Source organism: Microtus oregoni, unplaced genomic scaffold (genome assembly GCF_018167655.1).
Source record: "Microtus oregoni isolate MIOR12 unplaced genomic scaffold, Mior012 000060F_ref0000265, whole genome shotgun sequence".
NCBI lineage: Eukaryota > Metazoa > Chordata > Mammalia > Rodentia > Cricetidae > Microtus > Microtus oregoni.
In genome coordinates, this window is record NW_024543870.1 from 1,208,653 (window position 1) to 1,221,872 (window position 13,220).

The 13,220-nt window shown below is 43.5% G+C and overlaps 1 long non-coding RNA gene across 2 annotated transcripts in view; it reads right to left on the reverse strand.

The window, feature by feature from the left end:
* The window catches only part of LOC121439331, a 55,641-nt gene extending 42,826 nt beyond the window's left edge, over positions 1–12,815 (reverse strand). The window contains exon 1 of one of the 2 annotated variants that reach the window (XR_005973246.1): positions 12,656–12,815. This is a non-coding gene — a long non-coding RNA (uncharacterized LOC121439331). Of the gene's footprint in view, positions 1–11,220; positions 11,262–12,655 lie in introns of those variants that run through there. The other variant, XR_005973247.1, reaches the window with a different exon arrangement.
* Positions 12,816–13,220: the final 405 nt, after the last annotated feature.

The window sequence follows — 13,220 nt, forward strand, 5'->3', positions numbered from 1 at the left end:
TAAGTCATAAGAGCTAGTTAGAAACAGGCCTAAGCTAAGGCCGAGCTTCCATTAATTAATAATCAGTCTCTGCATCATTTTTTTGTGAGCTGGCGGCCCAAAGAAAAATCCACCTACATATGGCATCCAACATGAAGCTTGAATATCCAAACATAGGGCCTAAGGAAGTTAGGGAAAGTTCTAGACAAGGAGCCTGATGTAGCTTCTTAGTCCTTCAGTCTCTCAGGTGGGCTGGTGCTCAGAGGCATACAGAGGTGTGGCTACCAGCTGCTGCCTGTGGGCTGGAGCCAGCCGCCAGCTTCATACCCTAAGCTGAATGAACCGCATGATGGCCGACGAAGCAGTGTGAGATTTGTCCCACAAGATCAGAGAATGCTACAAATGCTCAGTAAAGACAGATGCAGATGGAAAAAAAAATCTCTAAACACGTTACAGTGTGTTTTTAAAAATGTGCGTAGGTAGCCAGGCAGTGGTGGCGCACACCTTTAATCCCAGCACTCAGGAGGCAGAGGCAGGCGGATCTCTGTGAGTTTGAGGCCAGCCTGATCTACAAGAGCTAGTTCCAGGACAGGAACCAAAAGCTACGGAGAAACCCTGTCTCGGAAAAAAAAAAAAAAAAAATGTGCGTAGGCTTAAAAAAGAAAAGGAAATGGGTATAAACAGCCATGAAAAAGTTAGTTTATAAATAGTAAGATATAGTCTTTAAGGAAAGAATAAAACAATATAAAAAGGATATAATCCACGTAAAGATGGAAAATACACATAGAGTCTGGATCCTATAAAGTATCTTGTTGACTTTAAATTTTTTGATTGTTGATAAGAGAAGTAGCTGCTGAGAGACACTGGATTATAATAGCTGCTCAATTAAACCAATCAATATATTTTTAAATTTTCTTTAAAATGGAAATCAAAAATATATTACATTGGGGAAGAAGTTATGCTGTTGTTTCCAAAAGGCTGTGGATTTATTCTAAGTTGATAGAGAACCCCTGCAAATCCTGGCTACAGACAAAAAGAAATAATCCTAAAAAACTACAAGACAGGTTATATATATATATATATATATATATATATATATATATATTACCTGCTCAAACATAATACAAAAAAAAAATCACTCCATACTTGTACTAATGCAGATATGTATGTTACCTTTGAAAGTTTGTGTTTTCAGAGGGAGGGGACCAGGTGATCCAGCCTCAGAGTGCCTCTGTTGTAGCTTCCTCAGAGTTCTGCATCCAGTACAGCTTCAAGGCCATTGGCTGAGAAGGTCCAGCCTCACAGACTATTCCAGCCAGGACTGCAGAGAAGCCTTGCTCTTTCCCATTGTACAGAGACTAGACAGCAAATGTTACAGCTAAGCTCTCCCAGGACTTAACCATTATCCTCATTTTCTCAGAGTTCCCAAAGATGCCATTGCCCCAGGCAACAAGAAGCAGTCTAGAGAACACAACGCCTACATTCCCAAGAGGTGGAGTGGGTGGTTTTTGGTCATTCAGTGGGCTATGGATGTTTGTCATCATTTAGGGGGTTGGTTACAAATTGTTATTGCCAATGGTCAGGGAGAAAGCTAAAAAAAGATTAGATTCAAGGATCTCTTTCTAAAGGGGAAAAGGGGGAATATAGTATAAAAATGATGGAATAAAGGGGTAAAAATTGGTGAGTCTAGTTTTGATCAACCACTAGTCTCAAATATTTTACATTGGTATAGAATTTTGTATATTGATGCAAATTTAAGGTTATTTTTGTTAGAACATAGTGTATGTATGTTTCTACTCTTATTTAAGGCATTGTACCTATTCCGTTCATTTAACAATGTAATGTAAATTTTTAGTCCTTGAAAGTTATTATTACAAACATTTAGAATAATAAAGCTCTTATTGCTTATATTTTTATTATGTTAGAGTCAAAATCTTTCTTCTTTTATTTGGACAAAAAGGGGGAAATGTTATGGAATATTCTTTTATACTGTGTGAAGTTGTGTCACTGTGATTGATTTAATAAAAAAACTAAATGGCCAACAGCTAGACAGTAGATACCAGCAGGACTTCTGGACAGAGAAAGCTCAGGGAAGAAGAAAGGGAAATTGTCAATCAGATGCAGAAGAAGCAGGATAGGCAAAATGGAGTTGAGCTAAGGGGCACATGGAAGAACATAGATTTAAAAATATGGGTTAATTTAAGTTATAAAAGCTAGTTAAGAACAAGTATAAGATAAGGCCAAACTTTCGTGTAATGATAAGTCTCTGTGTCTTTTTTGGTGATCTGGTGGCCCAAAGAAAAATCTGCCCACACAGAAACAGATGTGAGAATCCATGTATTCAGGTATGGTAGAACAAACTAAGACATGAATCACCAAACAATAATACATTTTACATTGGTTTCATAAATTTCTAAAGCATTTTAAAATGCTATGTTAAAGAGTTTATGCTTATTCCTAAATAACTTATTTAAATAAATGGACTAACATTAATTAACATTTTAATCTTTACAAATTTTAATTTCTAACAGTAATGATAAAGATGTATCTATCTAGAAATTAGTGGCCAGACACTGTCTTGTAACAGTCCCTCTAGGCTAATGTCTGACTTTCAGCAGGTTCTCCAGCAGACTAATCCTGGGTGATCAGCTGTTAACTCTCTTTCTGGGAAGAGATCTCCCTGGAGTTAGATAAGGGAATTTCAAGGTAATTCCCTCTCATTACTCAAGAAGAGCTCAAAGTTCCTACTTAAGTAAGAGGCCTGTGAGAAAGGTAGGAAAACCCTCAGCAGTTAAAGGTGCCACACCTGAGTGTTATGCCCAGATCACGGAGTCCCCCCCAAACCAACTAGGAGACTGAGTCCTATATGTAAAAGCAAAGAGCCTTTATTCTTACACAAGTTTGCAAATTCCGACTCTCCATGTGTCCATTGTATTTGGAGTGGTTGGAAAACCCTGAGCTCAGTTAGAGTTGGGTTTTTGTAGCAGCAAAGGTGGGGGATGAGGGATTTCTAAGGCTCAGGACTCCTGATTGGCTGACATTTGTCTAGGGGTGTTCTGGTGAAAAGCGATGGGTGTGTGCTGGCAGGTGATCCTATCTACAATGGTTGGAACGTTAGGAATTTCCTTCGGGTGGTCTGTTCTTGGATCAAGCCTGGGTAGTCTCAGTTTGTGGTCTATTATCAGAGCCAGGTATTGCCTCAGGGTAAACTACTGAGACTTGGGAGATTGTCACGGTTGGGTTGTACAATGACTTTGTGAAAACACTCAAAAGATTGGTGTTGACAGAAGTTTCTGTCCAGCCCAGTCCCACAGCCATTCAGTTCCAAAGAAACACACAGAGGTCTACATTATTTATAACTGGTAGGTCTATTAGCTCAGGCTTCTTATTAACTAATCCTTACATCTTACAGTAACCTGTAATTCTCGTCTGTGTTAGCCACATGTCTTGGTACCTTTTATCAGTGAGGCATTCTCATCTTCTTTCCTCTTTGTCTGGGTGAGGATTGTAGACTGTGTCTTTCCTCTTCCCAGAATTCTCCTGTTCTTATCGCCCTGCCTCTACTTTCTGCCTGGTCACCTCACCTATACTTCCTGCCTAGCTACTGGTCAATCAGTGCTTTATTAAAATACAAGTGACAGGGTACAGACCATTGTCCCACAGCAGATTGGGCTTTACAAGGGATCCCAAACAAGAATGGAAAAGGACCCTAACAGGTGACCTCCAGACGTGACAGGTGACCCCCAGACATGACCACATAACTGTGAGCAGTGATGTATCCATGAGACCAGCTCTGAGTTCCCAGACCTTAAAGGATTGCAGACCTTGGCAAAAGGCCACTAGGAAGGAGCTGAGGACTAAGGATTCCAGGTCTCATTCCAGCATCCCCCACTGGTCAAGTCCAAAGAAGCCAGGAAACCCCTGTGAGAGCCCACGCATACGTGCACACAACTTTCCGAAGCACCTTGTAAGTGAGACAATATGAAGATGGCTCAGAAGACCCCAAACATATAAGGATGAGTTAACAGATTGGTAGGATGCTGACAAATGAGACTAGAACCCCAGATCCAACAATTAAGGGACACATATTTCTTCCCAAGCACATACAGAGAACATATGAAAAAAACTGACCGCAATTCTAAGCCAACAAGCACATGGACAAACATTCAAAACCCAGTATCAAAAAGAACATGCTTTTGATCATAGGGCAGTTGGATGGTATGAGATCAGATGTCAGTGACAGAAAGCTAAGGGATGGGGTCATAGCTCACTGGAACATACTTGTACACAAGGCACTAGATTCCATTCCCAACCCCACAACTCAAAAAGAATGGATTTCTGCAGAAAGCAATGAAAATCCAGTGTATCAAACCTCATCAATGTTGCAACACACAGAGAGGTATATATCCATCACTGACTGTATTGGGAGGTTTTTAAAACCAACTATGTAGTGGTGGCACACACCTTTAATCCCAGCACTTGGGAGGCAGAGGCAGGTGGGTGGATCTCTGTGAGTTCGAGGCCAGCGCAGTCTACAAAATAAGCTCCAGGACAGGCTCCAAAAAGCTACACAGAGAAACCCTATTTTTCTTTTTTTTGGGGGGGGGGGGGATTAGGAAGCATCTCATTTGGCCACTGAATAAAAAACAAGAATGATAAAAGTATAAGCACAGAATGGAAAGAAACAGAAAAACAAGGTAAAGAAAATCAGCAAAGCCTAGTGTCGTCCTATGATAAATCTAAAACTCTTTATGAGGTAGAGGGAGGAGGGCAGGAAAAATAAAGAGTCTGAAGTCTAATGAGCAAAGTCCGGAGGGAGAGTGTTAGGTGATTTCATGGAGTCTGAACAAATGGTGCAGTCCGCAGCCTCCCCTGCCCAGTCTAACCTTCTAGACTCTGGCCTCAGATGAGTGTGAGGTCCAGACATCACTAACTGAGGAGAAAAACAACAGATGGGATGCTGAGCTCCCGGAGGGCTGGAAGAGAAGGTGCAAAGCTCCTGCAAAAATCCAGAACCTACCTGAGAAGTTAAACAAGCAAACAACAGATGGGACCTTGTGCATTGGCATCTTCTCTGTAGCCAGCTCTCTTCTTGTTATTCATGAGGTGGGGACTGCCATTCAAATGGGATTTGGGGTGCTAAAGGGCTCTCCATGGCTACAGGAAATCTTTTTGTTGTGCTGTTTGGGGAATTTTCTCTGAGCTTTTTGTATTTTCCATTTTTCTTCCCCTCTGCTTTATAATACCTTTTCTACAGGGACCACAAATCCCTTCATAGTGCTCAGTCAGCTTTGGAAAATGGAGACCCATTTACACGCGCTATCTCGGGATGCGTGGAGCAGAAATAAAGCACTCACCCAACTCATCCAAACCTCCGGGTGTTACATTCACGGAACACTGTGAGCAGTAAAAGGCACCATGAACCAGGTGCAGAGAGTCATTGCTGGCTTCACAATTACTGAGGGGAAATGCATTTCAAAACCAGAGGTGTGGAACTAAGGCTGGCTTTTGACAGAGGCCCTACAAGACATACTAAATCGTTGCCAACCACACCACTCTCATAAATTAGTGATATGAACTCCAGTTCAGAACCCACCCATTTCTATTTTGTGTATTTCAAACCACAGATAAGCCAACTTTTTAAATGAAAACGCAGCTTTTTAAATGAAAATACTTCTGCTCAGCAAAATCTCCCGAAAATGTTTTGTTTAGGTTTTGTGTTTTATGTATGACTGTTGGCTCGAGTAGATTTCTGTAGCATGTGCATGCTGTAACTGAGGTTTTGGCAGTTGTAACCCAACATGTGGGTGCTACTAACATCGAACCCACATGCTAACAAGAATAAGAAGTGCTCTTAACCGCTGAGCCATCTCTCCAACCCACGAATGTCTTACTGACTCTTGAAATGATGTCGTTATTCTTTTAAAATGTCTGTGTAGTTGGAGGAAAGATCTTTCTTCCAATTTTTGGAGACTCAATTCATCCCGCAACTTGAAACATCTGTATTCTTCCTTCCAAGAAATGCTCCCTAAACAACTCTTTAATTTCTTATTCCAACTAAAAGATAAACAGTCTAAAACACAGGCTCTGTTACTTTACACACACCCTAGGGTATAGAAAGGCCTATGTATGTAATGGCACTTTTATGGAATTCCAACACCCTAGAAGGTACGGGCAGGAGGACCAAGAGTTCAAGGCCACCCTGAGCAATATGAGACCATATCTAAAGAAGAAGAGGGGACTAAAGTTTAATTTTATCCTTGTCACGGTGATTTTAAAGTTCTCACTCTGGCCATTTGTGATGAGCTTGAGTGGACTGTGTACCTAGAACAGAAGCACTTCCTTAATCCCCAGCCAGTTCTTCAACACGTTAGAACTTGAATTTCACTTTTCTTTCTTGTTTTTTTTTTTTGGGGGGGGGGCGTGTTTTGTTTTACTTTGTTTTTTGATTTTGTTTTTTGTTATTGCTTGCTTGGTTTTTGGAGACAGAGTTACTCCGGGCAGCCCTGATTGTCCTGGAACTTGCTTTGTAGACCAAGTTGGTCTCAAATTCAGGATTTTGCCTGTCTCTGCTGAGATTAAAGGCATATGCTTCCATGCCCAGCGAGAACTTTAATTTTATAAAGAATTTTCCTGTGTTTTATATTTGATTAGAATGAGATCTCTTAGGTCAATGCTAGTCTTCTAGTCTTTTCTGGATTTTTGTTTTAAGTTTTTGTCTTAAATTTTATATATATCACCAGCTTCTGTTTTAGCTTAATGACACAGAAATAAGAAAGATTATTTATAGATAATCTCTGAAATTACCCAATAAAAATGAAGCATAATAACCTGATTGATAGCTCCATCTTTGGTCTCCATCTGACATTACTATTCTCCCTAACAGACCTAAGATACAGGTACTGTAATAAATCTCCAGTCTAAAGCTCGTTTCACACACTAATTCTTCTCAGTTCTTCATTAAAAAAAATACTATAAGCAAAATGGCTACTTCTTTTTTTTTTTTTTTTTTGAAATCTGAGTAGCTTTTCATTAAACATTTTGTACTGTGAGTCCATGGCCAGTCATATCGCACACAGTTTAGATATGGGCGTGCGGACCCGTCTGTAAAGTACAAGGGACTCATTCCAACAGGAGCTGAACTCCTCTGTAAGAGCAATACATAATTCCCAGCCACAACTGCAGGAGTCTAGCATGTGACTGAAGTGCTCCCTGAACAGGCATTACATGGGCGTTCCCAGGGAAGACAGCCACAGTCTATCATCTCAATGGTCCCAGGCCAGAGGACCTCAAGTCACTTTGATACGACAGGCTGTGACAGCTTCATAGGCCCTGCTTTAGGCCGCTGGGTCCATGCCCAGTGAAGAAGAGGGAACGAAAATGCCCCGATGAGTCACCGATGGCTGCGGACCAAGCCCTTCGCCCCAGCTGGCGCAGCAATGGCTTTTCCACACTGGGCTCGTCAACTGGACCCATGCAAGGGAGGGTTTTTGTGTGCTTTGGCTTTAAGAGGCTGAAACTCAGCCAAGGCGGAAAGAAACCAACCAGCTAACTTGGTGCTCAGTCTAAGCCCTGGACAAGGTTCTGGGGTGCTCGCAAACCTGGAATATCACGTGGCAACAGTTTCTTGGGAATTAATGCTCCAAGCTTTGCCTCATATTTGAAGCGTAGAACAGCTGCTCAGTGACTCAGTTTTTCCTATAGGGATCAGGGAAAAGGCACTCTATTTTGTGCCAACCCAGCACTAATAACTATAGATTCCCCCCCCCACCCCCCAAAAAGAGTCCTCATATAACAGTCTAGTGTTAGTAATTATTTATTTACGGAGGACAGGAGGACGGATGCTGTCGCCGCGGTTATGGCTTGACTTCCACCTGGCGTCTGCTGCTAAGCCCTGAATGTGACAGGTGCTCACCACAATGTTACCCAAGCCAGTATGACAGTGGGGCATTTCTTAGCTATGGAGGTTGGACCTCTACCACCAGCCTTGCAATTGCCTTCTCCCCGGGAGGCTACATCTGCATCGCGTCTGGCTGGAGGTGGGAATCACCACCACGGTGCTGAGCAGACCTCATCACAGAACAGAAGAACTAGTCAGGAGGAAATTACCCATAATGTGGCCTGATTAATATCATTCTTTTTTATATATATTTATTTATTTATTATGTATACAATATTCTGTCTGTGTGTATGTCTGCAGGCCAGAAGAGGGCACCAGACCTCATTCCAGATGGTTGTGAGCCACCATGTGGTTGCCGGGAATTGAACTCAGGACCTTTGGAAGAGCAGGCAATGCTCTTAACCACTGAGCCATCTCTCCAGCCCCCTGATTAATATCATTCTTTCCCGATATCATCACCCCATGGAAAATTTCATCTCCCAGCTATATTATTTTGTTTTTTTTTTAATTTTTTTTTAAATATTTTTTTTATTTATTTGTTATGTATACAATATTCTGTCTGTGTGTATGTCTGCAGGCCAGAAGAGGGCACCAGACCTCATTACAGATGGTTGTGAGCCACCATGTGGTTGCCGGGAATTGAACTCAGGACCTTTGGAAGAGCAGGCAATGCTCTTAACCTCTGAGCCATCTCTCCAGCCCTCCCAGCTATATTGTTAAAAGGACGCTTTAAATATAATGACAAATATCTACATGTTGACATCAAATAATGTATTTCCAGGAAATAAGCATATGTATACACATAAGCACATGTACAGTATCATGATAAGAACTTAAATATTTATTTTCCAAATACCCTTTTCAAGTCATTTTTTATAGCTTTTAAGTATGTGACTATCAGTAATGTAGCTTAACCTTTTCTTCATATTTGGAGATGACCTTAGTCATGTAAGTCACTCTCTCATGCAACACAGCGGTGTTCTTGGGGCTCTTTAATGCCGGAAGAGTTCCCTTTTGCTGTTACACTAAAAGACATCAATTCAGGGTAAACCCTTTTTCCTACTTCCTGATTTGCTTAGCCTCTGCCCTAAAGGAAGGCCGATCGCTGGCCCTGCTGTCATATGTGAGTCAGGATTCTGCAGAAGAACAGAACCAATAGCATCCACCAAATAAGATGGGGTTACCAGGTTGGCTCACATATTCAGAAGCTGAGGGTGTACCACAGTGGCTGTCTGTAGGCTGGAGGGGAGCCAGGAAAGCCAGGAACTACTCAGTGGGAAAAGCCAGAAGCCCCAGAACAAGAAAAAAACGAAGATACAGCCTCAGTTGGAGGCCGAAGGTGTGGGCGACCCTGTGAGGCGCTGGTGCGGTGCTTTTCAAAGGCTGGAGAACGCAGAGTGCCATGCGGTGCCGTGCAACGGGAGCAGGCCTGCACTCTGGACCCCCTTCTTCTCGGCTGTCCTTCCGCCAGATCCCCAGACTGCTAGACGGTTCCACCCCGTTCAGGGTAGGTCTTCTCTGCTCAGCTCACCTACCTACATTCCAATTGTCTCAGGAAACCTCCTCTCTGATCTATGTAGGAACACGGTTTACCCGTTTTCTACCCGGTCCCCAATCCAGTAACATTGACAACCCAGATTAACCTCCCAGCCTCTAACAATCTTTCTCCTAACTCCTACTCCATCAGAGGACTTTCTGTTCCTAAAATGCTTGTTAGGATTAGTAACTAGTTTGTTTCTTCACTCAAATATTTAACGAGCCTTTACTCTCTGTCAAGCGCTGTCCTGCGTGTGGCATGGAACCCTTCCTTCTGGATGCTTCAGCTGTTGAGTTGACAGACTTTACTCAACCAATGAATGACACAAAGTAGCACAACCGCACTTCTGAGGAGTGGCCCTGATCGGAAAGGACCTGGAAGACTTCCCAAATAGCCCGTGAAGATGGTGAAGAGCACACACATGCAAACATGCAAAAGCCCGGTGGAGAAGGGGGAGGTCACAACACAAGAAGGCGCCCACGCGGCTGAGACCCAGGCCTTTGGTCTCTATGCTAACAGCCGTGGCAGACAGCTGAGGAGCGAGCGACTAGCAGGGTGGGCGACAGGAAACGTACATTCTGCAGATGCTGACATGGTGGTTACAGAGTGGATGGCGATTTGGACCAGAACAAGTACACACATCCGATGGGGATGTAGTGGGCCGTGCAGAAAAGTGAGAGAATAGGTCAACCTAGATCCCTGCCTCTTGAATGGGGGTCACATAATTGAAGTTGGAAAAAAAAATGGCAACAGTGAAACATTTCTGAGCCTGCAACAACCAAAAATGGACTCCATCTCAAACTTGCAATGAATCTACGGTGTTTCTGGTAGCGCTTGGCCCTGTTACCTCTTCATAGCCACCTGGGTTCCAAACACACAACACGAGGGTTTGCTGTGCATGGCCCATGCTGCGTCCACACACTATGCTAGCAAACCCTGCCTGAAACACCTCAGCTCCGATTCCAAACTACTGCACACTGAGAAGCCCATTTCCCCTAACACACAAAGCGGTCTGCCCTTATAAAAACGCAGAGGGTCAATTACAGAAAACAAAGACTTTTACCATTTCCCGCTTTCAAGCCTCGGTTTGTGGATCTTCAGTATCTTTGATTGGATTGTGGGAGACCGTTTAATTTTAAATGTTGACATTTGAGTACCTGACTTAAGTTTTGTATAACAAACAAAAAAAAATTTAAAGCATTGAATTAATTTTACTCAGGATTAACACAGACTTTCCAGCAATTTCTGAAATGGCTCTAAACACAGTTTTGTCATTCTGTACTTTATATATATTTGAAGTGGCTTCCTTGGCATTGATGATTTTAAAATCAAAATACAGATCAACTCTGGAATATACAGAAGGCATTCAGCATCCTACAGTAACAAATATTCAGCCAAGACTTACTTCTCTACCAAAAAACAAGCAAAGTATATCATCTCTTTAGTATACAGATTTTCTTTCATCTCTCATAAATAGTAAATTATGTGATAGCAAAGAATTGTTTTAAAATGTTTCCATATGGCTTACTAACAATTCATGTTTTATTTGCAAACCTATTTTATGTATTTATAAGCCCAAGGTCACACAAACATTTCCCAGGGTAAGGGGTTGGAAGCAGAAAACTTCAAAAAGTCCTGGCCTTGACCAAAACAGACATCACCTTCTGCCCCACAGGTTTCTGAAAAAGCCGATTCTCACCAACCTCCAACTGAAACTTAGTAACTCCTTCCACCAGAAATATGGACAACAAACCACCCCAGTATCATAGCACCTGTGACCTTGGCACCAAGAGAAATCACTGACGTTCACAGAGTAGACAGACCGGTTGCTGCAGTGACGCCAAGGGATCCTTGACACCCAGCACTTCAAAGTTCCAGTAGCTGCTGAGCCATCACTGCACCGCAGTACAGAATGGGCCAACCAGGATCCTTCCTGGGAAAACGTCAGGCTTGTGTTCACAAGACAACTTCCAGTTACGAACGTCTTTAGCATTCACAAATAAAACCATCACCCAAAAGCTGTGACTCGCTCTGCCAAGTAAAACTGTTTCTCAGCAGACTGCGTCCCCCTCTCTTTCTGCTTTAATTAACAGTTTTGGTTAAGAAATGGCTATGGGGGGAGGGGGATGATGGCACACTCTTGTATTCCCAGCACTTGGGAGGCAGAGGCAGACAGATTTCTGTGAGTTCAAGGCCAGCCTGGTCTACAAAGTGAGTTCCAGGACAGCCAGAGCGCAATGGAAACCCTGTCTTGAAAAACCAAAAAATCAACTACGGAGAGAAAGAGGTGTGCTAACTGCAGATCTTCACCTCTCCCTCGGCTCCTCAGAGGCCAATCCCCGCCTCCTCTAACAAGCCACCTCCTCGGTCTCCACTTCCTCTCTGTCCCCATCTCCAACGGATCGGATCGCCTGGAAATGTGCTAACCATCCTTCAACCTGCTCACCATTTTATCCCCGCCCCCAACCTCAGCAGGCCTTCCCCGGGAACCTGCAGGCCTCTCTGGCCAGAGAAGTGGTAGCCTCACCGCAGACTCTCACCTTGCCTTCCTCTGCTTCAATTCGGATCCCCCAACCTCACCCCCATCTGTGTGTCAGACCCCCCGGGGTGGCCTCTGCCCACCTGCCCCTCTGTCTCTGTCTCTGGCAGATCCTAAAGTTCTTCTCCTCCAACTTGCCTGACAGGGGAGCAAGTAGGCCAGCAAAGCAGGTAGGCAAGCCTCAGATCTTCCCTCTCCGTCTCTCCTCCAAATCCAATTCCCAGTCCCATATCCAGCTCTATACCAGACTTTTTCTCACTCTCTGCCCCCATTCCCAGGGGGTTAAGAAGATCCTGGTGGAATACCCTGATTACCCCCTTCTATGGACTCCCTCAGACCCTTCTGTCAGCCCCCAATAATACCCAGGACCCCAGTGAGTACACCTATCGGGATCCTAAAATAATTCTCTACCAGGCAACACACAGCTACAACACTCTCCTAAGAAGCAGAGAGGGCAATAGAAAACAAGAAACAAAACACCCACCCAACAAAGACAAGACCAGATACCAGCACTGACCATTATGTTTCCAAATCCAGATGCCTAGACACCAGTGTGAAAACACAGTCAATAACAGTCAAGACAATATGCTTCCGCGAAAGCCCAGCAACGTACCACAGCAGGCCCTGAGTATTGCAACATATTTGACGCACAAAACAAAGACCATAAAACAGCCTTTATGAATATAATAGTGGTCCTTACCTGAGTGAGGATTTGTTATTGCTGTGACGGGACATCATGACCACAGCAACTCTTACAAAGAAAACATTGAATTGGGGAGGCTCTCTTACAGTTCCAGAGGGTGGGAGCATGGCGGCATGTGGGCAGACTTCTTAGTGCTGGAAGAGCTGAGAATCCTGCATCTTGCAGGCAACAGAAAGTTAACTGAAACACTAGGCGGTATCCTGAGCGTAGGAAATCTGAGTCTGCACCCACAGCGCCACGCGTCCTCCAAGAAGGCCACACCCACTCCAGCAAAGCCACAATTCCCAGTAGTGCCGCTCCCTAGAGATTATGGGGGCCAATTACACTCAAACTATGACAGACCTTAAAGAGGAAATGAATAAATCCCGTAAAGAAATCTATGAAAGCAAGCCGGGCGGTGGTGGCGCACGCCTTTAATCCCAGCACTCGGGAGGCAGAGGCAGGCGGATCTCTGGGAGTTCGAGACCAGCCTGGTCTACAAGAGCTAGTTCCAGGACAGGCTCCAAAACCACAGGGAAACCCTGTCTCGAAAAACCAAAAAAAAAAAAAAGAAAAGAAAACA